Here is a 23,073-nt window from a genome sequence, read left to right as displayed (position 1 = left end):
GTCCTAAAGGGGCCAATGAGAACTTCAGATTGAAGTATATACAGGATGTTTTTGGCCTCAGCCAACTCTGAAATAATAAAGCAACAGTCAGACTTGGGAGATAAGAGAGGATAACCTTTGAAGCTGATGAGAATGTCACTGATGTCTTTTTTTGGTTTTATTTATTTATTTAGAGGGTGGGAGCAGAGTCATTCATCAATTGCAAGTCATCCAAGAGAAGAAGGTTTCATTATGTCTGATTCATGAGAAGACAGCAACTGCCTTCTGGGCAGAAACAAGGTATGTCTGAATGTTTGGCCCCAGGGAATCTGACAACTCTGCACCAGCCACGCATCACCTAGGTTTTGGCAGAAATGTTAGTGGCAGCATGACTTATTCTTATCCTCCTGGGGATGACTGCCTTCCAGAGCACACACACCGGCAAGGCAAAGAGTGATGCAGAAGAGTGGCAAATGAAAGCTGTCCTCCCTGTCAGAGGGCAACAGAAGTGTGTTTCTGTGTAGCAGAAAGAGGTGTAGCTGAACTCTCTCTTTCCAACTCTCCTGCTTAATTAAAATTTTTAATGCATTACAGCTGTTCACTATGCAGTTGGACAGTCATGCTGCTTACCCTCTCCTGCTAGAGATATTCTTTCAATTTCTCTATGGATCCTCTTAAGAAACTATTCTGTTTTTTTCATGCTATACCACAGGTTAACTGTAAACCGTTAAACATTTTCCCTGGGGAGGGACTCCACAGAAAACCTTACCATGGGACCCTTCCATAAAAAAAATTAATCATCTGAAACAAGTGAATGATTGCAGCAGGCTCCTAGTGGTGGCTCTGATACTGGTAGTCATGATAAGGGAGGAAAAGCTGGTGAAACCACCCTCCAGGTATGTGAAAACCTGAAGAATGTCAAGAAAATTGGAAGTAAACAGGTAAACAGGGACATCCACAGCCTCACTATTTTGTGGTGCAACAGAAATGCCAGTAACTTGTGAGAGCCTGAGAGCAGTAGATTACCTCACTGTTGCAATTTACTCTCAGGTTTGGTGTTGCTGTGCAGAAGCCTTTCCCTGATGCTAGTGCAGTTAACCCCTGTATACCAGTTTGATTAAAGCTACAGCTGCCTTTCCATCTACCTAGTCAGTAGCTCGAGGTCATCTAGGAATTAGGGGCTCTAGATTTATAGAGCTCTTTGGTAAAACAGGACATTGTTATAGTAGGGAGTTAAGACATCACACCTCAGGAGGGATCCAGCCCTTTGAAATTACATGTAGTCTTTAGATCTGCATGAATTTCTCTCCAGTAAAAACTGGGTGATTTATCTGCATTATATTTATAGCATTTTGTATAGCTACAGAGTTCTTTATTTCTTTGCATAAATAACAAATATCTTCTGTACATTTATTTTTTTCTTCTTTTAAGCTGCAAGAATTGTAGGAGATTGAAAATTTCTGGGTAGATGTACTTGCTATAAATGTGTATTGTAGAGTGGGAATAATATGGACTAAATTTTTATAGACCTCTCTCATTAAAAGTCACCTTCAGAAAACACTGCTGCACCTCACGTATAATCAAATGACACCTCATAACCCCCTAACAATTTTTAATATCCCCTAGAATCTATTGTATTATACCAAGGCTCAGACACTGTCTAGGTAGTCAAGGAAAGAAGTATACCATCATATTTAAAAGCAGTTATTGGGACAGCTTTTACAGGCAGTGGGCTAAGACAATTCAGAAACAATTGCTTATGTGATAGTTTGAGGATTTGTCCCTGTCAAACAGTTAATATTGCTTTAATACATGAAGTAGGCTGTATAAGACAGCAATAATGAAAAATGTCAGGAAAGACAATATCAATTGTTATTCAACATCCACATCAAAGATTACTTTTTTGTCAGTAGCTTTCAGAAAATGTATTTTCCATCAGATCTGATTGCGTTCCTCTTTGAAGTGCTCCATCCTCCCGGTAGATTTAATGTGACATCTAGGCACTTTTTAGTCCCTGGGCCTCTGAGGCGATTCAAAGAGGCACAACAAGCCATCACAGGTTTATCCTCAAAGGCCGACACTGTCTGTCTGATTTATTGTAACTTTAAGAATCGTCTCCAGCAAAGCATGAGCCTTTCTACCCATCCGCAGCCTCAGACTTTTATCAATTCATTTGTATGCAGCCTGTACATTCTGGAACTGAGAGCCCTATAGCCACTCATGGAAAATGCATTACCTGCTACTAATCCTTTTTATCTTTAAAGTCTGTATTTTTTATGTATAAGTCATTTTGGGTTATCATAAAATATACATAATTCTAGCCCCAAAAAAGACAAAATGAAAAGAGAATATATAATAAGTTATGAGCTTGCTGTGTCCTTATCACCAAGGATTCTAAATAAACAGCTCTCCCTATGTAAATACTGCAGAAAATAAAACTGTGATTACTTTCAATAGGGAATAGGAATGCTTCCATTTTTGTTCCTCGTTTCAAAGCGAAACAGTGAGATGAATCATTTTAAATGTGTTTGGGAGCACTTTTATTTTCTGCTTCATTGCTTTGGGGGCCTGACACTTGTAGGGGTTGCCTGTCAAACTTCTGTCATATACCTCAGACATTCAGAAGCACCTTATGGTTTCAACATTTTGCTTCAACTTCATGGTCAACCATAAGTTAATGTCAGCTGTTTTATTTCTTCCTTTTACTTTCCTTTTTTTTCGTGCGGGGCAGTGGGGGGAATAATACAGAATATATTCAAAGCACATGCAATATCTCATGGCATACTTTGAAAAAGTGGTGAACTGGCTGGGAGGATGGTAGACTTCTGAGACCAGGGCTTTCTCTACAAGTTTTGAGTCAGTTCACTACAAATTCAGTGCACTATTTTCTTAAAATATGGTACTCTGTGAATAGTCCTGCCAATAACTTCACTAGATAGAGGAACCATGCAAACTTTTACCATTTTGGATGCAATATTAATCACAGATGGAACTTTTTAAAAATTAGGTCTTTCTGTCTTCTATCCATGTCAGTCCTGTGTCTCATGCATGCAGAGTAGCATAGATGAAGATCATGAGAAGTAACAGGTAGGCACATCAAGCCGTATTTTGACACTTCAGCATATGTAGATATTTATATATATATTTATATATACACACAGATAGATACACACAGAGAAGTCTCTGGGTGTATGCAAGCATGTATGTATACTGTTACTGGGACAGGTTTTACAGGAAGTGGGCTAAGACTGCTTAGTTTATCATAGTCAAAGTTAGTGTGTTCTTGCAGGTGATGTGGCACCAAAACACAGAAGTGTTTAAATGGCCAGCTTTAACTGAAGACACTGAGATTCAGTGACCCAGCAGGAACTAGAAATCTGTATGTTTTTGCAGGCGTTGTCCCATATGTCTCTAGGGCTTACTGTTTCAGTGAGTCTGGTCTCTCGTTGTAACTCATTCCGTACCTCTGAGGAAAAGTTAAACAGTATACGCATACTAACAGACATTCCATTAACTAATTAAATTAGCTGAGTTACATCAAGATAAAATATAAGGGAGAATAGAGCTATGCCTATTTGTTAGATGCTATGCAAGAAACTAACACACAGAGAATGTAAATTCAGATCTCTTTTTCAGACTTGGATATAATAATTGTAGACACTTTTAATGAGTATTTTCCCAATCTAATGCGCAACACACTAAATTATTAAAGCAGTGTATAAGGACAGTTGTACAACACTGATAAAACATTATGGCAAGCAAAGCGACTGTATATATATCCAGAAATGACTTTTGGTGTCAGACTACCTGTTTTCCTTATAAAGTTACATAAGTCTCCAGGCATATGATGAAAAGTAAATAATACTATTTAAGGCACTTGTGTACTGGTCCTACTGACTTCATGGGGCTATCCACAGCCTACATGAGGAAGTTTGTCCCTCTGCATGTTTAGGATTGAATTATCCTTGAAAGCTTTGGGGAAGTCTGTGGGACTGACTTCAGCAAAAAGAAAGCCAGCCATTCAGGAACTTGTTGATTTACTGGCAAGTTCATGATGGGAGACGTTGGATCAAGTCCTGCTTTTCTTTCTCAAGGAGGCTCTGCAGAACATAATTCCCAATTAGACAGTTACTCTTTGCCAGCTGTTCCCTCCATCAGGACACGATTTCTAAATTTTTATCATAATATGGTGTCTGGTGAGAAAGGATATATTCTTGAGGGCTCCTTTTTTGTCTTCAACTCTGCACAGGAGAAATATGTACTAGGAAAAATACATTGCTGCTTTTTTTTTTCCTAGAATATATGTTTCTTTTTAAAGATGATAAATACTACATACTGGCACAGTTCATTTATTTCTCAAAGTCTGGTATGTCCTCTGTGTTTGTTTGTGCTCTTTAAAATGTTAATCACTAATTTTTTCTTGCCCAAACTGAGAAGTGCAACTCTAGTGCAAATTAAACATTCCCTCTCTTTATGAAAATGATGAATTATAAATATTCAGCTACAATAAGCACATTTATCACCAAAAGCTTGGCTTCCAGAATGTATCATCGGTCTTTTAATGGGGTAGTTTGCTGGCCTATTGTTTCTTATCTGTAGTATTTTTTTAATAACATGCTTACATCTAGGTTGTGTCCAGACCCTAAAGGTGCACAGTGACACCAAGCAAAGAAAACTACTATGCTCTGCAGAGTTTTACCATGGGGAAACACAAATTGTGGCAATTTACTGTAGCAGGAGTTCTAGGGCACACAGAAGTATGAAGTATTCCTATTACTCACTAGCCCCAAGTGTTTTCTTTTCCAGGAAAGATAATTAGAAGTCTGTTCTACCTACCACTGAAATGGAAAGACTGTTACCTTCACTGGAAACCAGAGCAAGCCATAAGATGGCAAATATGTGTCCAGCTATAAAGTGCATACCTAATAGACAGGTGTTTCCTTTTTTAAACATCTCCCAGATGTGGAAGCACCAGCGTGTTTATGCTCATGATATTAAAGGACCTTATAGAAGCACACCGGGTGGGAGCAGCAGACTGGTAACTGCAAATTCATGGGATCACAGAATCATAGAATGGTTACAGTTGGAAGGGACCTTAAAGATCATCTAGCTCCATTGGCAGCGACACCTTCCACTAGACCAGGCTGCTCAGAGCCCCATTCAACCTGGCCTGGAACACCTCCAGGGATGGGGAATCCATGACCTCTCTGGGAATTAGCACAGCCAAAGTCAAACACGGCTCCCTGTGCAAGTTAATTGTGGGCAAAATAACTTGTCATAACAAGTTTCTTTCACTGTCTCATTAATGAGTCTTGACATTCCCTTAGAGGAATCTTGTACAAGGGTGAGAGAGTAGTACAGGTTTTTTATAATTTTTTGGCTCAGATCTTAATTCTTGACATCTGTGCTTTCACTTTTCTCTATTCACAGTACTGCAAACAGATCTAAATTATTGCTTGTAATAAGAAGTTTATTTCATAAAGGTATAATTTGTTTAAGAAGTCCTATCATGCATCTTGTAATACGACATACCTGATTTTTCTCACACTAGGCACTGGCTATCAATTTATCTGAAAGAGGATACATACAGCTACCTTTGCTTTTTAACAGGTATAGTAATAATCCTAAAATTGGGAATTAGGATGGAATTGTGGAACTCTAAAATCTAGGCTCTTCTCAGAGGAGGCTTTCCTAGGCATATGTCCATTAACAGATAATCTGGTAAATTTGGGTAGGCTGGGGTGGCCATGCAATCTAATGACTACCTAAGCAAAGCTGATCTGGCATGTGGGGCAGGTTCAGTAGGGCAAAAATATGCTGTGGAACACCAAAACACCTGGCACATTTGCTGTGAAGTTTCTGTACTAACTACTGAAAAAGAAGATGTAGGAAGTCAGCCATCAGAGCTAGCAACGTGTGGTGGTTTACCCCCAGCTGAACACCAGGTGCACACCAAAATGGCTCTACCTCCCCCCTCCTCCACAGGGCAGGAGAGAGAAAATACAACAAAAGGCTCATGGATCGGGGTAAGGATAGGGAGAGATCACTCAGCAATTACTGTGATGGGCAAAACAAATGTGGGGAAAAAAATTACATTTATTACCTATCAAGTCAGAGTAGGGTAATGAGAAATAAAACACCCTTTTCCCACTCCTCCCTTCTTCCTGGGCTCAACTTCACTGCTGAATTCTTCACCTCCTTCCTCCTAGCAGCACAGCAGAACAGTGGTTGTGGTCAGTTCATCACACATTGTCTCTACTGCTCCTTCCTCCTCAGTGGGAGGACTCGTCACATTTCTTCTTTGCTCCAGCATGGGCTTCTCATGGTGTCACAGCTTCCATTCACCTGCTCCTGTGTGGGGTTCTCCAGGGGTTGCAAGTGCATTTGTGCACCCCACCCACCTCCACAGACTGCTCCACAGCTTCAGGGGAATCTCAGCCCCAGCACCCAGAGCACCTCCACCCCCTCCTTCTGCACTGACCTGAGTGTCTACAGAGTTGTTCCTCTCACATATTCTTGCACTTTTGACTACTGCTCCATAGCAAGTTTCTCCCCCTCTCTCAAATATGTTCCTCTAGAGGTACTGCATCTGTCATTAATGAGCTCAGCCTTGGCCAGCAGCAGGTCCATCCTGGAGCCATCTGGCTTCAGCTCTGACCAATATGGGGGAAGCTTCTGTCAGCTTCTCACAGAAGACACCCCTGTAGCCCCTCCCAGTACTAAAACCTTGCCAGGCAAACACAGGGAGAAAAAGGTCGTGTCCCCAAAAGTCCAAAGTCAGCATCTACTGTGTTTTTGGCATAATATGGACATTATATATTCCTTCTCCCCCCACTCCTAATGAAAAGAGCCCAGAAAATATCATTCTTTGTAACAAAAAAAAAAAAAAAAAAATTAAAAAAAAATTTTAAAAAAATTTGCCTGCCTTGGAACTCAGTAGGAGATGATGTGCTTTTTACTTTTTTCTATTTTATTTTCATTGTTTAGTCTAAAAGTCTGAAAATGCTGAGATAAAATCAAAAACAATGAAAAAATGTATCACAACATGTTTGTAGATTTCTGTACATGTTCTTCTAGAGACCAATATTATTTAGCTTATGTGACAAGTATTTCTGTAACCTCTACCAAAAAAGTGAATCAAAAGAAAAGCATACCAGCAGGTGTCAGGGTTATTAATTATGAAAGCATGATGTTTTAATGGGATTTTCTGAAATTTTCAGATTCTAACATATACCATTTTTGTGACCAGAACTGATCTTCAGTAACCTACATTCAATTATCAATTCTGTCCACTAAGTTGCCACTAAGCAGACACCACATTGTTTTGCAGAATTCACAGTCTTCTCTGGGAGACAGATTACAGCAGGGTTCACGGTACTATCAAGAACCAATATTCATCTGCAAGTAGCCTCTTGTGCTTGTAATAGACAACCTGTATCACTTGAAAATTCCTTTTACCTGCTAGTTCTGGTAGGCATAAAAACCTGCTCCAGCTAGGAAAACCAGTGCCCTCTCTAAAGATGGTCTGATTTTGTCAGACCTAGGGAAGGAAACACACTAAAAGAATGGAAAATCTCTTTATAGCAAAAAAGGCAAATAATTTCATAGCCCTTTATATCTCAACCAGCTTTAAGGTACTGATTTAAAGGAAATTCCCTCCTAGCCTTAAGAAAAATGGGTTCAAATATATCCAAAGGTTTTCACCAGTCCAAAGCGACATACTTCCATGTTGGCCAAGTCCAGAGTTACACAGGCAAAAAACCCAGGCTGCCTGTGCTGACAGGACCATTTGTGGAAAACTGAGTTCAGTTTTGCGTCTCCAAAGAGATCAGAATATAAGAATACAGAAAAATGAAATTTTGAAAACTTAATACAAAAATAATCTGTGGAACTTTCATAAATCTTCTCCAAATATATTGTAATAATTTACAGTGGTTTATACACTTGGATCTATACTGCATTTCTGGACAGAGTTGCAAGTGAGGGACAATGTAAAAACTGCACAAGAGTCTTGTCCTTTCTGAGGCACAGGAGCTATCCTTTGACATGTGTTCAGGGTTTGTCACGTGCATGGGACTTCCAGTCTAACTCTATCCTCAGAGACCGACAATTTTTAGCTCTAGTGTAACACATACCATATGGGTTTTGTGAACCCTTAGAAAGATGAAATCCTCAGGAAGCTGATAAACTTGTGCTTCTAGTGATCTTGCATTGTTGGAAAGGCACAACTCTGACCCTAACATGTCATGCACAGCAGTGACAGTACTAGATTGTGAAATTAATTTATTTAATGCATGTGGCAGGCAGGTAATAATGTATTAACTACGCACAACCCCCCAGCCCCCTGTACAAAATTTGGTATTTGGTAGTTGGTGAAGAAGCTCTGCAGTACGAGTTTAGAGAAGAAAATGCAGAGGGGAAAGGAGAGGGCTAGAATATCAGAGCCCAAGGATATTTGAGAAGAGGATGGCACTACTGGTTTGAGAGAAATTTTGGAAGTTAAATATGTGTCTAGAAGAACAGCAGGAATATAAGGAGAGAAGCTATGTTGTTTAATGTCTCCTGCACCAAAAAAGAAGGATTATCTACTTGGAAATGAGCTGCATTCAATGAAATGGCTGACCACTCCCCTTAAGATAAAATCAAGCCTTTACTGAGGCTTTACTTCCTGAGCAAAAGGGTTGAAAAGAACAGATGAATAGTGATGGAGAAACTCTCTCTGATTGTAGTCAACAACAGGTAAGAAAAATAGAAGTGTTGCATGGAAATAGTATGGGAAATACAACCCAAACTGACTTGTCAGTCCTGGGCTGGCTTTGTGCGTACTGTGAATGGAAAACTCTTGTAGATGAGAAGAAATACTGTAGTCAGTCTGTGTATTTAATACTCAATGGCCTTTGCAGAAACGCCTAACCTGAGCTGGAAGCTGATGATTTCCTACATGTTCTCCAAGTTCTCCCTACCCTGTCTTTCCAATTTACACCTTTGTTTAATGACTTTTTTTTTTTTTAAGAGAGAAATTTTGAGCTAGAGAAAAAATCTCCCCCCTTGGAGACACTTAGAAGGTGACAGCTTAGGTAAACAAAGTATATTTTTTCCTTCCAAATGAAAACTGTTTGTGAATTTCTTTTCCCCAAGAAGAAATGTGAATTTCTTCCTTGAGCATCTTGATTTTATGAACTAGGGTTTAATATTTTGAATTTCTTCTTACACTTTTAGCATCAACTGATTATTTTTTACCAAATATGCTGATAATTTTTTTAGATTTTTTTTTGACAAGTGAAGCTTTAATAAACTGCTGTTTTTCAAAATATCCCAACTCCCATTTATCATAGAATGATCTAATAAAGACAAATATTCAACCAATAATGAAAAGCTAAGTAATGTTTAAACTCTATTGTATGCAGGGAAGTACATTAAGGCAGATCTAAGAGACAGTTTAATGGATTTAGCTTTAACAATCAGACCTGGACTTATTATAAATCAAATACCATTGTATTTCAGCAGAATGTACACCCACTCATTCATTAACACTGTACAGTGCAGATTATAAATATTAGTGAAGACACCTCCAGCACTTGAAGAATCTTTCCTCAGACACAGCAATAATTGAACAATAATGATGACAGTCTTATTTTTATGAATCACTATAACTTATTGATTTGCATCAGGGACTTGAAAGAGCTTTCTCAGCCAGTATGCAACAGGGAATGGTTATAAGCTACTAAAAAGCTAAGGAAAGAAGGAGAGCAGACAGAAAGAAAACAAAAAGAGAAGAAAAATGGTGGAATGGTGGTGGAAGCAACATTTGGTATCAGATAATTTCAGACATAATCAAGATGTAATGAGAGGGCCCCTAATTTACCAACAAGGTGATAAAAGATATACTAATTACCCTACCTCACATATGTGTTTCTGCATACACATGCTGTTGAGGAAATTTATGGTTTATCTTTATTTTGCTTTACAAAACAAAAAAAGAGGCAACACATGTAAATATTTTATGAATTGCACATGCATAATAGTGTAAGCGCAGGAGGAAAGGGACTTTGCTGCTGACTGTGATATACAGCTTCAAAACAACTTAAGCAGTGTAAAGTTCTGGAAATACGATTACTATGAAAAAGAGCAGAACTCTCCTGTCTTCTTTTTGTAAAAGGTGTTTGTTAGAGAGCTTTTTTCCTATCTTCTATCTCGAAATTGGTAGAAAATTGAATACTCTGTACAGATATGAATGTAATACTGGCATATATCTCTGTTTTCAAGTAGGAGGTGTTTGTGTATGTGTGCGCATTATTGTTAGCTTTTCTTCTCTCTTCTTTTTGGAAGACAGGAAAGGTCTCATTTCACAAACATAAAAGACAACTGGAATTGTTTAACTGTTGATCTGGTCTCACCCAGGGTAGAGTTAATTTCTCAGCAGCTGCTACAGTGCTGTGTTTTGGATTCGGAATGAGAATGCTGTTGATAACACACTGATGTTTTGAGTTTTGCTAAGCTGTGTTTATCCTGAGTCAAGGACCCTTTTTTCCTTGTCTCATGCTCTGCCAGTGAGGACATACACAAAAGAAACTGGGAGGGAGCACAGCTGGGACAGGTGGCCTGACCTCCCCAAAGGGATATTCTACACCATAGAATGTCAGGCTCAGAATGTAAACTGGGGGAGTTACCTGGACAGGAGGGCTGATCTGAGTTTGGGAAGTAGGGTCTGGCATCAGTCAGTGTACAGTGAGCAATTGCATTGTGTGTCACTTTTTTGTTTCTTTTTTTATTATAAACATTATTGTAATTTACTGTTACTATTCTATTTTACTTTCTTTTCAATTATTAAACTGTCCTTATCTCAACATGCAAGTTTTACTTCAATTCTTCTTCCCATTCCACTGCAGTGTGTGGGGAGACAGGGGGTCTGAGCAACTGGCTGCGTGGTGCTTAATCTCCAGCTGGGCTTAAACCATGATGACCATTTGTTTAATTATACTAAGTTTGCACTCGTACTTAATAAGCCTCAAATAGCTTGGATGCCACCAAATACTAAGCTCACTTGGACACTGTGGTATTTTTCTATAGCTGTTTATAACAAGAGCAAACTTACATATTTCACGCCAGAAATTCTTTATGCTGGCATTCCATGGTGTAACAATTACTTTCTTTTTCAATACACTTCCTTTTTTAATGATCTAAAATTCTCATACCTTATCTCAGCCTAATATACTGAAATGAGTCTCATCAAGTCCGGATTCTGAATAAAGCTCATCTCTGCAAAAGAAATTTTGATGTTCAGAAGTTCACCATAAAGCTCCATGGTGATTGAAGTCTAGAGAATTTCATTAATAGGGATAATTAAATTATGGCAATGTGTCCTTCTGGGAACCCTGAAATATGTAAGCTTGTAACATAATCCAATGAAACATAGATGTTTAGGAGTCTTTAGTATGAGTAAAAATGTCAGAAGTATTATTTTAGTATGTTTCTTAATTGCTTTATAGTCTATGTTCATAAAACCATGTGTTGGCAAGTACAATTACAAAATGAACTTGAATATGAAGTACATCCATATTGATTAGGTTAGTGAAGATTACAACACAGTGGTCATATATTACCACACAAAGTGTTCACATTGTAAATATGCTGAAAAAGAATTCTTGCCAAGATACTGCAGCTGTGGACGCCCTGGCACTGGTTTTCAGGTTATGGCTCACTGAGATAACAAAGAGAATTAACCCTTGGCGAGATTGCCCTTCCCCAAATGAAATTAAATACACAGTGGAACCAGAGCAGCAAGAATCTTGTGAAGTTCTTTTACTAGGGCACCTGGGAAACACCTTTTTGGGTCAGAAGATTTGAAACAAGTTAACAGTGTAACATAACCCAGAGCTTTGATATATGGGAAGATGCAAACAACCAAGTAGGTACACCAACTATTAATCTTATTTGCCCTCTATTATCAGCTCTAGGATGTTTTCTGGCTAAGTCATGATGCAACTCTCCAGAACAGCAAAAAGAACTTTAGCCTGTATCAAGTACTATTCTATCCTCTCTGAAACTATCACAGAGGGATCTTCATGGTGAGCAGCTGAGGCACAGCAGCCCACTCTTGCTCTGCAGTAACAACTCATGTAGAGATGCCCCCACTTGCACAGATTTGAAGTAATACCTCAAATCCCAATTAAAGCATCTATGTTCTACTTTGCTTACAGTCCTAACAGTGTAATTGTGTACCATTACCTGGATGAGGTGAGTATCACAGTATTAAGAAAAGCAATTTCATATGAAATTTATTTACAAAATGAATATGGTTGCATGTGGAAGCCATAGTACAAAATATGTTCTCAGAATCAAAGCAAAGGCTGAGGGTTATGTGGACATATAAGCAGAACAGCAGCATTTTGGGTAGGTTCCATGTCTGGGATGCCTTCCTTCATGCTAGAAACTGGGATAAACATAATAATTAACTATGGTGCCTTCACAAGATTTCCTATGAACTGTTCCAAGACACAGATAGAAAGATACAATGCAGTAAACTTTTCATTTTCTGTGTCCAGTGCCAAGAACGAAATTTGCCTTACTGATGACATTTCTGGGTGATAATTCATACTACGATATTTGAATTAAAAAAAAAAAAAGTATTAAGAAAAAGGTGTCCACTTAAGCAGTCTGTACGAAATATTTCTGACTATGAGCAACAGATATGTGTTCAGAGTTCCACTACATATATATGGGTTTTAAAAGAGATGCAAAATAATATATTGGAACCATAATGATTACCTTTGATTTGTTCTAAGCGATTTCCACAGTTATTAGGAACTTCTGCTGAAAAGAAAGAGGACATATGTACATATGTGGTGGGTTGGCTCCAGCCATCAGCCAAACAGCAGCCACTCCCTCACTCCCCTCTTCTGCCAGGTAGGAATGAAATACAAGGAAAGGGAGAAGACTCACGAATGAAGGCACAGACAGTTTAACCGGTGGAGCAAAAGCTGCACGTGCAGGCAAAGCAGGACAAGGGATTCCCTGAGCAAGCAGGTGCCCAGCCACTCCCCAGGAAGCAGGGCCTCAGCACACCTTGCCTTGGGAACACACATGCCATAAGGCCAGCTGTTCCTTCTGCCTCCCTCCTGGAACTGTTCTTGCTGAGCACCATCTCCTTGGGGCATCTCCTTGCCCAGCTGGGGTCAACTGGGCCGTCTGTGTCCCCTCCCAGCCACTTGCCCATCCTGATCCTGCTCACTTGGATGGCACAGGGAGGATGAAAAGCAGAGAAAGCCTTGGCACTGTGCAAGCACCGTTCACCAGTAGCTGAAGCATTGGTGTGTTATCAGGGCTGTTTTCAGCACAAATCAGAAACGCAGCACTTTCTGGGCTGCTCTGAAGAAAATGAGCTCCATCTCAGCCAGAAGCAGTGCAATGAGAAATGGAAACGAAAATGGAATTGGGATTTTTCATTCCTCAAGCTGCAAGGAGCAGTCATATTCTAGAAGAGCTGCACTAGCCCCCAGTTAAAAGTGGAGAATCTGGATAGTATTACTCCTGTCACTGGCATCCAGAAGTGGCATATTCTTTCAGAATTTTTTTCTTTTGATGGACTTCTTTTGCAACGTATTTATGTATCAGCTTCTTCAGACTTAGGAGTAAGAAGCTGATGTTCACAATGCACTGAACTGTCATTATCATGTGCTAACAATGTCCTGTTAGGAGACTAACATACAAAACTTCAGTTCACAAACAGTGTGTTGCATGGTACAGTTGCTACAGCAGTTCTCAATTGCTTCAGTCAACAGCCTCTAAAGCTGCAAACACTAAAAAGCAAGAGGTATATTCTATCTGCAAACCTTGTGGGAGAAAGTGTCTGATTGGAGTTCTGTCATAGTTTCAGCATTAGACATTAAGGCTGTACAGTATTTTATTATGCATATTTATTTATTATTATTTATTGTACTTACTTTATTGATAGTTGGCAATTAAAGATACGATAACCTGATAATTAGTCACTGTTTGGTGGCAGGGAGACCGTTCCCTTGGTGGGTGAAATCTCAAGTTATTTTTGAACCTGAAGTATAGGAGAGAGCAATCCCTAACTAATGACCAGGAGAGATGAGAAAGATATGTATCTCTAAGAACAAGTCTCCCTGTATGAAACATGATGTGCTAAACCTCTCCTATCTGTATGATACATGATGTGCTAAACCTCTCCTACAGACCAGACACTCTGTAGCACTTCAGTACTAAATAAAGATGAGGAGTATCATGATTATTTCAAATTGATAAACTGACAAAAAAAGTTAGTGTGTTGGTTTTGGTTACACCGTTCTCACCCAGATATGCTTGTGTTCCCATGCTTTAAAGGATTTTCATTACATGATCCTAAGGAATATAACCTTGATTATTTTTTTCTCTCAAAATAAAAAGGAATATTATACTTTAGAAGAAGTCTAAAGATTGTCAAAATCGAAGAGGTCAATGGAAAATTATGCTTTTTCTGTTGGATAGGCATGATGAATGAGAGGTGACTCAAAAACATGAAAGACAATTCATTAAGCCTATGGAACAAAATACCTAGAAAAAGAAATGAAAAAAAATTATGCTAACAGGATCCTCCACTTCTGGAACTCTTGACTCACTGCTCATCAGACTTTTCTCTGAAAATCACAGGCTTCCTGTGAATGAATAGAATGAATAGACATAAAAAACTAGTTTAATTCTCATTTTCTTTTCTTTCTTTCTAAGTTATGGATAGCCATTAGTCTGAGGTTGCTGCTTGCTAAGGAACAGGGGATTGTTCCCTTAAGATCCTTCTGTACAATCACACATACAGATCTCCAACAGAAACAAAACCTTCAGGTCTTTGGGATCTTTGTGTCTGGATTTTGGTTCATACTTGTTGCTGTTAGAAGTGTTACCCTGAAAATACTTTACTCCAGGTGGTTCTCTGCAAATGGACACTGATGTTAGTTTGCTTCCTTACATGCTAAGCTTTTAAAAAAACACCAATTGGCAAAGAAACATTCCACTAATTTCAAAAAAGTACATAAGCAGGAAGTGGCTTATTACTTGCTCAATGACATTTTGATATTTTACGGAAGATAAAGCTTTGAAAGTTTTCTTATTTTGGAGGTTTGCAGAAAAGACTATGGCACAGACAAACGTGAAGTAAACCTGTGCCATCCCACTGTCATTGCTTCACGGTGGGGGCTGTAGTCAGGAACCTGTCAATGCTACAATGTGTCCCAACTGAGTTGATTTTCCTACGTTTTTTGGGGAATAAGACCAGCAACACTTTCCGTACAGGAGCAAAAAAAAAAAAAAGGATAATATTTGATCACTGCTGGCATGGGACTAAAGATGTAGAAATCCTCTCTTACAACCTAAGTCTCTAAGTGACACACTTTCCTGATACTTACAGATTAATTGCATCAAAGGTTGCTTTTTTAACATGTTAGTTAGTGTCCATTTAAACTTATTTTTTTATTACTGATGGGATGAAGATGTAAAATAATGTTTCATTTACTCTGGATGGTGCTAACACCCTTCCCATGAGTAAGTTCAGATTACAGAGCTCATGAAAAGAAAAAAATTTTTGTAAAATAACATGGTACCTATTGTAACCCTCCATTTTCCCTTTGTTAGCAAAGTCAGTGGGTCAAAGCAGCATATTCCAGTTTTTGTGCTATGCTGGTAATGTACAGCAGTAGAAGCTTCTGTTTACTTAGGTACTTAGACTGTAGGGAAGCTTCCTTGTGTGACGGCAGAAATATGAAGCAGAGACCGTATCTGGACTAAATATGACTTCCGAAGTGTACATTACTTCCAGTAACTGCTTTCCATATATACTGATCAAACGTGCTTGGTAAGCTGAGTGTTTTCATTTGAATAGTAAAAAACCTTGTATCTCTCAGACAACTAGTATTTTTGTGGCAAATAATACAGGGAGTGAACACATTTCCTTGGTATTTTAGGGTGAAGAGCAAGTAGAATGGAAATTTTCTGTAGTTCAAATCAAAAGATAACAAACGGTGGGTTTTTTAGCCCTACCACTCATTCCTTATCTTGGAGTACAGCTCACTGAGATGCAGAGCACGGAGTACTCTGTAGGAGCTCTTTGAAAGTACTGTCAGCACAAATGCCTGTGGGCTTCATGTTTAGGATAAAGGCTCATAAAGAAAGGTGAAGAAAAAAGTTTAATATTAAGCAATTTTTCAGCTAGGTTTACCAGGCTGTGCCAGGTGTGACATAAGCAGAGGTATCTTCTGCAGCAGAAGCTAACTGCTAAATTTAACAGGGCATTTTTCTTCATAAACTCACTTTCTCTGCTCCCTAGCTTAATTTTTGGGCACATCCAAAACTCCAGAACCTCTAAGTGGGAGGACACGCTTTTTATTTCCTTCCCTTTTGATGTCATTTTGCAGGGAGAATTGGCAGTTTTTTCCTTTGCCCCTTTTATCATGAGACTGCTGACAGCAAGCTGTGCCCCCACCAGCATTCCTGCCTCTGCTCCATCAGCTGAACCTGTCTGCCTTTGCTTTTTTCTCTGCATGTGTGCATGCATGCGTGTGTTCCAGCACGTGTGTGCCTTCCCACCTATACCCAGCTCCCCTGTCAGAGGATACTGTCCTTGAACTTGATCAAAACCCTCACAAGCTGTGCCATGAGTTGAGTCACTTACCTCTGCCTCTGGAGGAGTTTATCTCCCTTGACAAGGTTTTGTCCAGTTTTAGTGGCACGGCTGGTGACAGGCCATGCATGCAACAGCATGTGACCCCGGCTTCTTGCATCCATGCGGGCAGTCGTCAGAGCTGTCACACAGTCAGAACAAGTTAATTCAGTGTGTGGAGAGAGAGGTGCAGTCTGTAATAATATCAGGCCTCTGGAGAGGGTGCTGTCAGGCAGCGCGTACTGGCGGCTGCCCCAGCTGCTATCTCCTGCCTACGAGGATACGAGCTGACAGGCAGCAGGTTTATCCGCCTGGGGCAGGCTAGGGAGCACGCATGTTAATTTTCTGTCTGTGCAACAGAGCTGGTAATATTGCTTGCTGTGGTGCTTGAGAAACCACTTCGTGCCTCTCACCTTGGTCTATCGTTGGAGGCAGCAAGATGCACTTGCTGGGGTGTCCAGAAGACAGTAGAAGGTCAGGGCTCCCTTCTGCTGCAGCGCTTGGGCTGCTCCTCCTCTGACCTTTCTTACTGTGCTATTCTTGACTTGCATGGATCACTCTGTGCCTGTATATTTCTTTCCCCCTTGGACAGGAGGTTGTTGCTTGTGGTGGCCTTTAGAAGTTATAGGGCTATTGATTAAGTTCACTTGTGTTTGTGTAGTGTGTGTATATACCGCATACATACACACACACACTATACCTATGTACACATGTGGAGTTTCTTGAAGGATTTTCAGCTCTGGATGAGGCATTGTAAGGCAGAATCTCTGCCTATAAAATGAATGTAATATTGTAATTAAAATTATACCAATACTGCTAACAATCTGTGTCAGTCAAATGAAATTTCTCTTCATTGACAGACATGACAGTCTTCAGATCTGGATGGTCAAGGACTCTGTCTAGAAACATCCAGGTGTGCTTAAACAGCAAGACTTGGTAGCACTTAATTTAGTAACCAGAATCAGCATGAGAAAATGGTGGGATTAAACATAAAGAAAGAAGAAAAATCCGCATGTTTTTATTTACTCCTACACTCTTGACTAAAATACATTTAATCCAGGAATACAGCAAGGAAAGTATGAGTGCTGCAAAGAAAGTAGTAAAAATGCTACCAGCCTAAAAGGCTTTTACCTGATGGGAGTGGGAAGTCTGGAGCTAGAGACGTTGTACATATAGACACATGGAAGTGGGCAGACCTATGGCTATTAGCTGGGATGTGAGTTGGGGAAAATTCTGATCCTTGCCTGCAGCTGTACTGGCTTTGCTTCTTCTGCCTTGCATAATCTAAACCAGAAAAGCTCTCTAATGAGATAAATAGTGTCTTGTCTACATAGCCAAATAGTATCTCTTTTGTCATAAGCTGTTCTGTATTTGATTGACTGAACTTAGGAAAAAAACGTTACTTTCACTTCACTCTTTATTTTTAGCCTGGGTAAGGCTGTGGGAAGGGAGATGTGGGAACAAAATCTAAGGGGGAAATCACTCTAAAGTCCATTGGTCTCTCTTGTAGCAATGCCTGAGTGGTAAAATCAGAGAGAAGACAAAGAATTTCCTTTTAATCTCTTGACTACAGTGATTGAATATAGATGAATTGGATTTGAGATTCACACGTCTGAAGATGATTCTAGAATTACGTACTTAGAAATGAAGACAAAATCTAGTGTTTTAGGAAATGCAGGTTAAGAGTTGACTCACTACAGCTGAATTCTACTGTGGGCTCAGAACAAAGAGAAGGAAATGTCTTTTCACACCACGTTAATTAAAACTGTGAACTCCTTGCGATAAAGATGACGTCAAAACCAAAGCTAATACAAATGAGAAAAAAGAGTAGGACACTAATAGCTAACAAGAATATTCAGAATTACAACTTATGATAGTGCATATTTCAGAATCCAAAGAATTATTAATCTCAAAACTTCACAGTTCTAACATGAAACTGTGGCAGTGCAAGTGACTCCAGCCATTCTGTCTCCTGAGGAGAACTCAGACAACCAGCTGTGGGGGTTGGCAACCCAACTTCAGCATGTAACTCACAGTCATGGTGAGAACCCATGATTCCCTTGTTCTGTCTTTTGCATGTTTTCCCCTGATTGGTTAATGTTTTCCCCTCCCTGTTTTATGTATAAAGTTATGTATATTCATTTCCCTTCTTTAATATGTATCAGTTCTAGAAAGTTCTTGGTTCCTCAATGCCCCATTGAATCCTTCGCTAAGTCCCTCCTATGTGTTGTTCCCATTGGTTCCCTTGCTCTCAACCCTGCCTACTTGGCCCTATCCCATTGGCTGAGATCCCTTTCCCTGCCTATCTTGTACCAAGTATAAGATCCCTGGACCCTCCTACCAATTTGCCTCTGCGTCCCTGTCACTTCATCGGAATATACCTGCATAGAACACATACAGAGAGAGTCCCCTCTCTTCTTTGTGTCTGCTACTGCGTGCTTACTCGACCAGTTTAGAGGGAAGCTCCCTTGGGTGAGGAGCTCAGCTCCATCAGCCTGCTTGACTTGTGGGTGTGTGACTGCTGTACCATGGATGGGACCGTGGCTAGATGTCTGGGCCCCTTTTAAGCTAGCATGCAGCTCCTCGTTATGAGACAGCTAAAGAATAGGACATACATTACTTTTAGTGCTGCTAAGATTCAGGAGCAGGAAAACACATTACTTGGACTATGTGTTCTGACTCAGCTCATCAACACATGCCTCAGATGGGTCAGGGCTCTACTTCCACTTGGGAGTGCTGCTACTGGGCTGTGAGGTCTGGCTTGTTTCCTGAAAGCAGACTGTTAAATTCTTGTCATTCAGTTGGACACCAGGAGCTTGCCACTGACCTGATTTCTAGATCTTTTGATTCTTACCCTTGAATTCACATTTTAAGGAAACTGTCCAGAATCAATCCAAGGCCTTTCTTTTTCCAAGTGATCTTGAAGTTTTCATCACTCTGTATGTTTGTATATGTATATAGGAAGGGATTATCCTTAGAGATCTCCAAGACTGAATTTCAGTTGTCAACTGCTTAGTCAAGCATGAGACCCTTGATATCTGTGCATTTCTTAAACAGGACCACCAGCTGTCCAATAGAGACAGACATCACTGAAGGTTACACCACTAAACTCTTTTTTCCTCTGTAGCTAGGGACAAAGTATAATTGCAGATTTTTACAAGTGGAGAACATGGGGCAAGAAAGCTGAGTCTTGCTGCCAGGAGGGAAACAAACAGAAGCTTCAGACAGACACTTGCCTCTGGAATAGGTAGTGTAAGAGCAACTTTACAAACAGTATTATTTTAAATATGACTCTATGCTACTAAAAATATTTTTTGGTTGTTAGGTTAAATTAGAATTTTATAATTTCTTACCATTGTCATAAGACAAAAAAACCTGTGCATTAACACATGAAATGTCAATCTCATAGCATGACAGATGGATTGGACCATAGCTGTGATTATGTATTAATATTTACAATGAGGAACAGTTTAAAGGATTTCAACTTCTTTTTGTGTGAGACTTTTTGAGATTTCATAGTAACCATGTGGTAGTTTATGCAGTACAGTGTGTTCTTAACCATTTTGTGTATCTTTAGGAAACAGAATATTGAAATAGAAAATATATTTATACTATTTAAAAATAACCCTTTGACAATACCTATTTATTACAGGATTTGAAGTCCCTCAAAATATCCTACCTTGTGTGCAGTGGCTTATGTGGTGAGACATAAACTAAAATCATGTTATCTGCAACACACATGTAGGATGTACTGGACTACTGCATGTGCTGGGGCATCTTATGTTGATACTTAAACGATGCACATTATAGGATCCTTTGATATGTGGTTGGTCTCTGAAGAAGTGTCTTGAGTGAAGGCTAGAAAGTAAAAACGAGCTCATTGTGTGCTGCTTTTCTCTCAAGTAAGGTGAGCTTGGAAGAATAGGAATATAATGAAGTACTGATTTGCTCTGGTAGTGCTTTCTTTTTTGGGGTAAATTATTACAATTGTATTAAGTCAGTGTCCCTTGAATTGCCAATCCTTTCAACAAGGACTGGAGCAGAGATTGCTTGCATTTATGGTAGGAACTTCATTTTTACAGGTTTTTGCTCACTGACTGTAAAGTACTTCTCAGCTTTGTATATGTCTCTGTACTGTGTCTTGTCTCTTCAAATGTGATTCGGGTTTGCTTGGTGTAAAGCCAGTGCCTTTATTTTTCACCTCCCCCACTCTTTGAGGGCATATTCACCTGTATCAGGGATGAGCTGATCAGCTGTGGACAGATGGCAGGTCTGCCTCAGCCTCCTGAGCAGCTGCCTCTGCTGACAAAGATGCCCTGTGTCTCCTCAGCTGAAAGAACAGGAGAGGGCTTGAGAATCATTGAATATTTCATCTGACATGAGGTGAAGAAGTGATTTTACAACTTACTTCTGGTAATTAAATTAAATCAATTCCCTTCACATGTATTTTATTCCTTGCTTGATTATTTCTTTTTTTGGAGAGGAGTGGCAGCATAGGCTGTGTTCTCTCCCTCTTTGACTCTTGTACACAAGCACCATCCCCTTTGCTGACCTCCTGAGGTGTGTATAGAACTTTAGGTTCAGGTCTTTCTTTCTGAGAGGGGGAGGTCATATAATTTTGACTAATCTGATGGTATATTCTGGCTGCTAAAGGTTTAACCAAAGTTGGGGGAAAAGTCAGAGTAGTGTGTTTTATTATCTGGGTTGTTTCTTTTTTCCCTGTTGTAGTCCCCGGAGGTGCAGGAAGCATTGCAAAGGTGTGGTACAGATCTGAATAAAAATGCTCTGACACTTGCTCACTACTGTCTTGTCAGTGTAGATATAGTTTCAGCTCATCAAAACACCCCTGCAGGCAAGAACAAGACAGCTTTTCTCTCCAGTCTGCTGCTGAAAAGGCTTCAACAGAGCGGGAGCCAGTAAATTAACACTGGCTATTACCAGGTTGAGGAGTTTTGTTTCACACTTACTTAATTTTGTAGTCATGTGGTTTGGACTTAGGATAGGAGCGTGGTGGCATAATCTTCTGCATGACTTGTTACTGGGCTACCCATTACCATGTGTAGGTTGAATCTGCAGAGAGACAGAAAATTTGGTTTGGTTTAGCTGCACTGTTCACTGGCATCGTTCTTGGTGCTGAATTTATGAATGTAAAAGTTCACATTTTATCAGACCAGTCAGGTGTTAGGTATGATCCTAGAGCAATCAATCAGCTAGTGGCAATTGCCTAGTACTCTCCTCTTTATCCCCATGCTGGGGACAGCTCAGGTGCTCAGGATAAGATACCGTCTTTCACAGAAATGTTTTCACTATGATTCAGGGCCCCCTGAATATTTTGGCATCTGTCACCTGTCCAAGAGGAATAAATGTTACATCAGGTAACACTAAGTAAAAGGGCAGTGTATGGGGAAAGTCAGAGGATGGGTGTTGGTTTTCGGTTGCCTGTCACAGTGACCGCTGCTGTGCACTGCCCAGGCTAGCTCCAGCGGTGTGCGGCAGGAGTGAGGAGCAGCTGGAGGCACGGAGCTTTAAAGCTGCTCCTCTGAAGCCTCTGCTCTACCCAGGGGAGCACAGCCAGCAGCCCTCCAGGAAGGGAGAGACAAAAAGTAACAAGGAGGCTTGCCAGGGGAGCTAACCCAACTTCATTGAAAGGCATCCACCCAGGACAAACCCAGAGCAGCTTTGGACAACACCTTATAAGGGGAGGCAGTACAGTGGGGATGGCTTAACAGGGGACCAATAGGGATCCCTAGGGGAGGGATATGGACAGGGATAGACATTCACATAGGCCAATAGCCTCGAGGAGTGGAGGGAAAGGGATCACATGCCCCAATGGGGCATCAAGGTTTAGGGGATTTCCAGAGGGGAGGTATCAGAAGGGGCAGGATCTCAGAGGATTGACAAGGACCATATAAGGATAAACAGGGAGGGCTTAGGTGATAGACACTGAACTTTTGGGGATAATGGGAGGGGTTTGGGTGATTGATGGGGAACCGACTAGAACAAGGGGAGGAGAACAACCATATAGGGAACACCGGGGGAGCGGCTTGGATCTGGGACAAACCAACTGGGAATGGAAGTAGGGAAGGTAGGGATGAACCATTGGGGTACAAAGAATATACAAAGAACATATAAAAACACAATAAAAACATCACATCACCACAGTTGCCACCCCTCTTCACACCCTGGCTGCAGAAGGAAGTGGCTCTATTTTTACTTACAGAGAAAACAGGAGAAATGAAAATTGGGATTGCTATTTCCTTCCTTTAGGTATAATATACAACCGTTTCCCACTTACCTGGTGTAAGATCACCATATTGTGTGGATCGCTCTGGTGGCTTGGTGAAGAATTAGGTACAATGAGGAGAAAATTAAAAGTTTCCTTAGGAGGCAAAGTCATGTAAAGTCCTGAAGAGGAGGTCAGGGACTCTCAAGTGCCAAAGTCT

General features: G+C 40.2%; 1 long non-coding RNA gene across 4 annotated transcripts in view; it reads left to right on the top strand.

The window, feature by feature from the left end:
* LOC116438320 overlaps positions 1 to 23,073 on the top strand; it is a 118,062-nt gene that overhangs the window by 5,629 nt on the left and 89,360 nt on the right. For all 4 annotated transcript variants that reach the window (XR_004237674.1, XR_004237673.1, XR_004237676.1 and 1 more), the window contains exon 2: positions 174 to 279. This is a non-coding gene — a long non-coding RNA (uncharacterized LOC116438320). The remainder of the gene's footprint in view (positions 1 to 173; positions 280 to 23,073) is intronic.

The sequence above is a fragment of the Corvus moneduloides genome, chromosome Z (assembly GCF_009650955.1).
Source record: "Corvus moneduloides isolate bCorMon1 chromosome Z, bCorMon1.pri, whole genome shotgun sequence".
NCBI classification, from domain to species: domain Eukaryota; kingdom Metazoa; phylum Chordata; class Aves; order Passeriformes; family Corvidae; genus Corvus; species Corvus moneduloides.
This window is presented reverse-complemented; position numbering and strand designations above follow the sequence as displayed.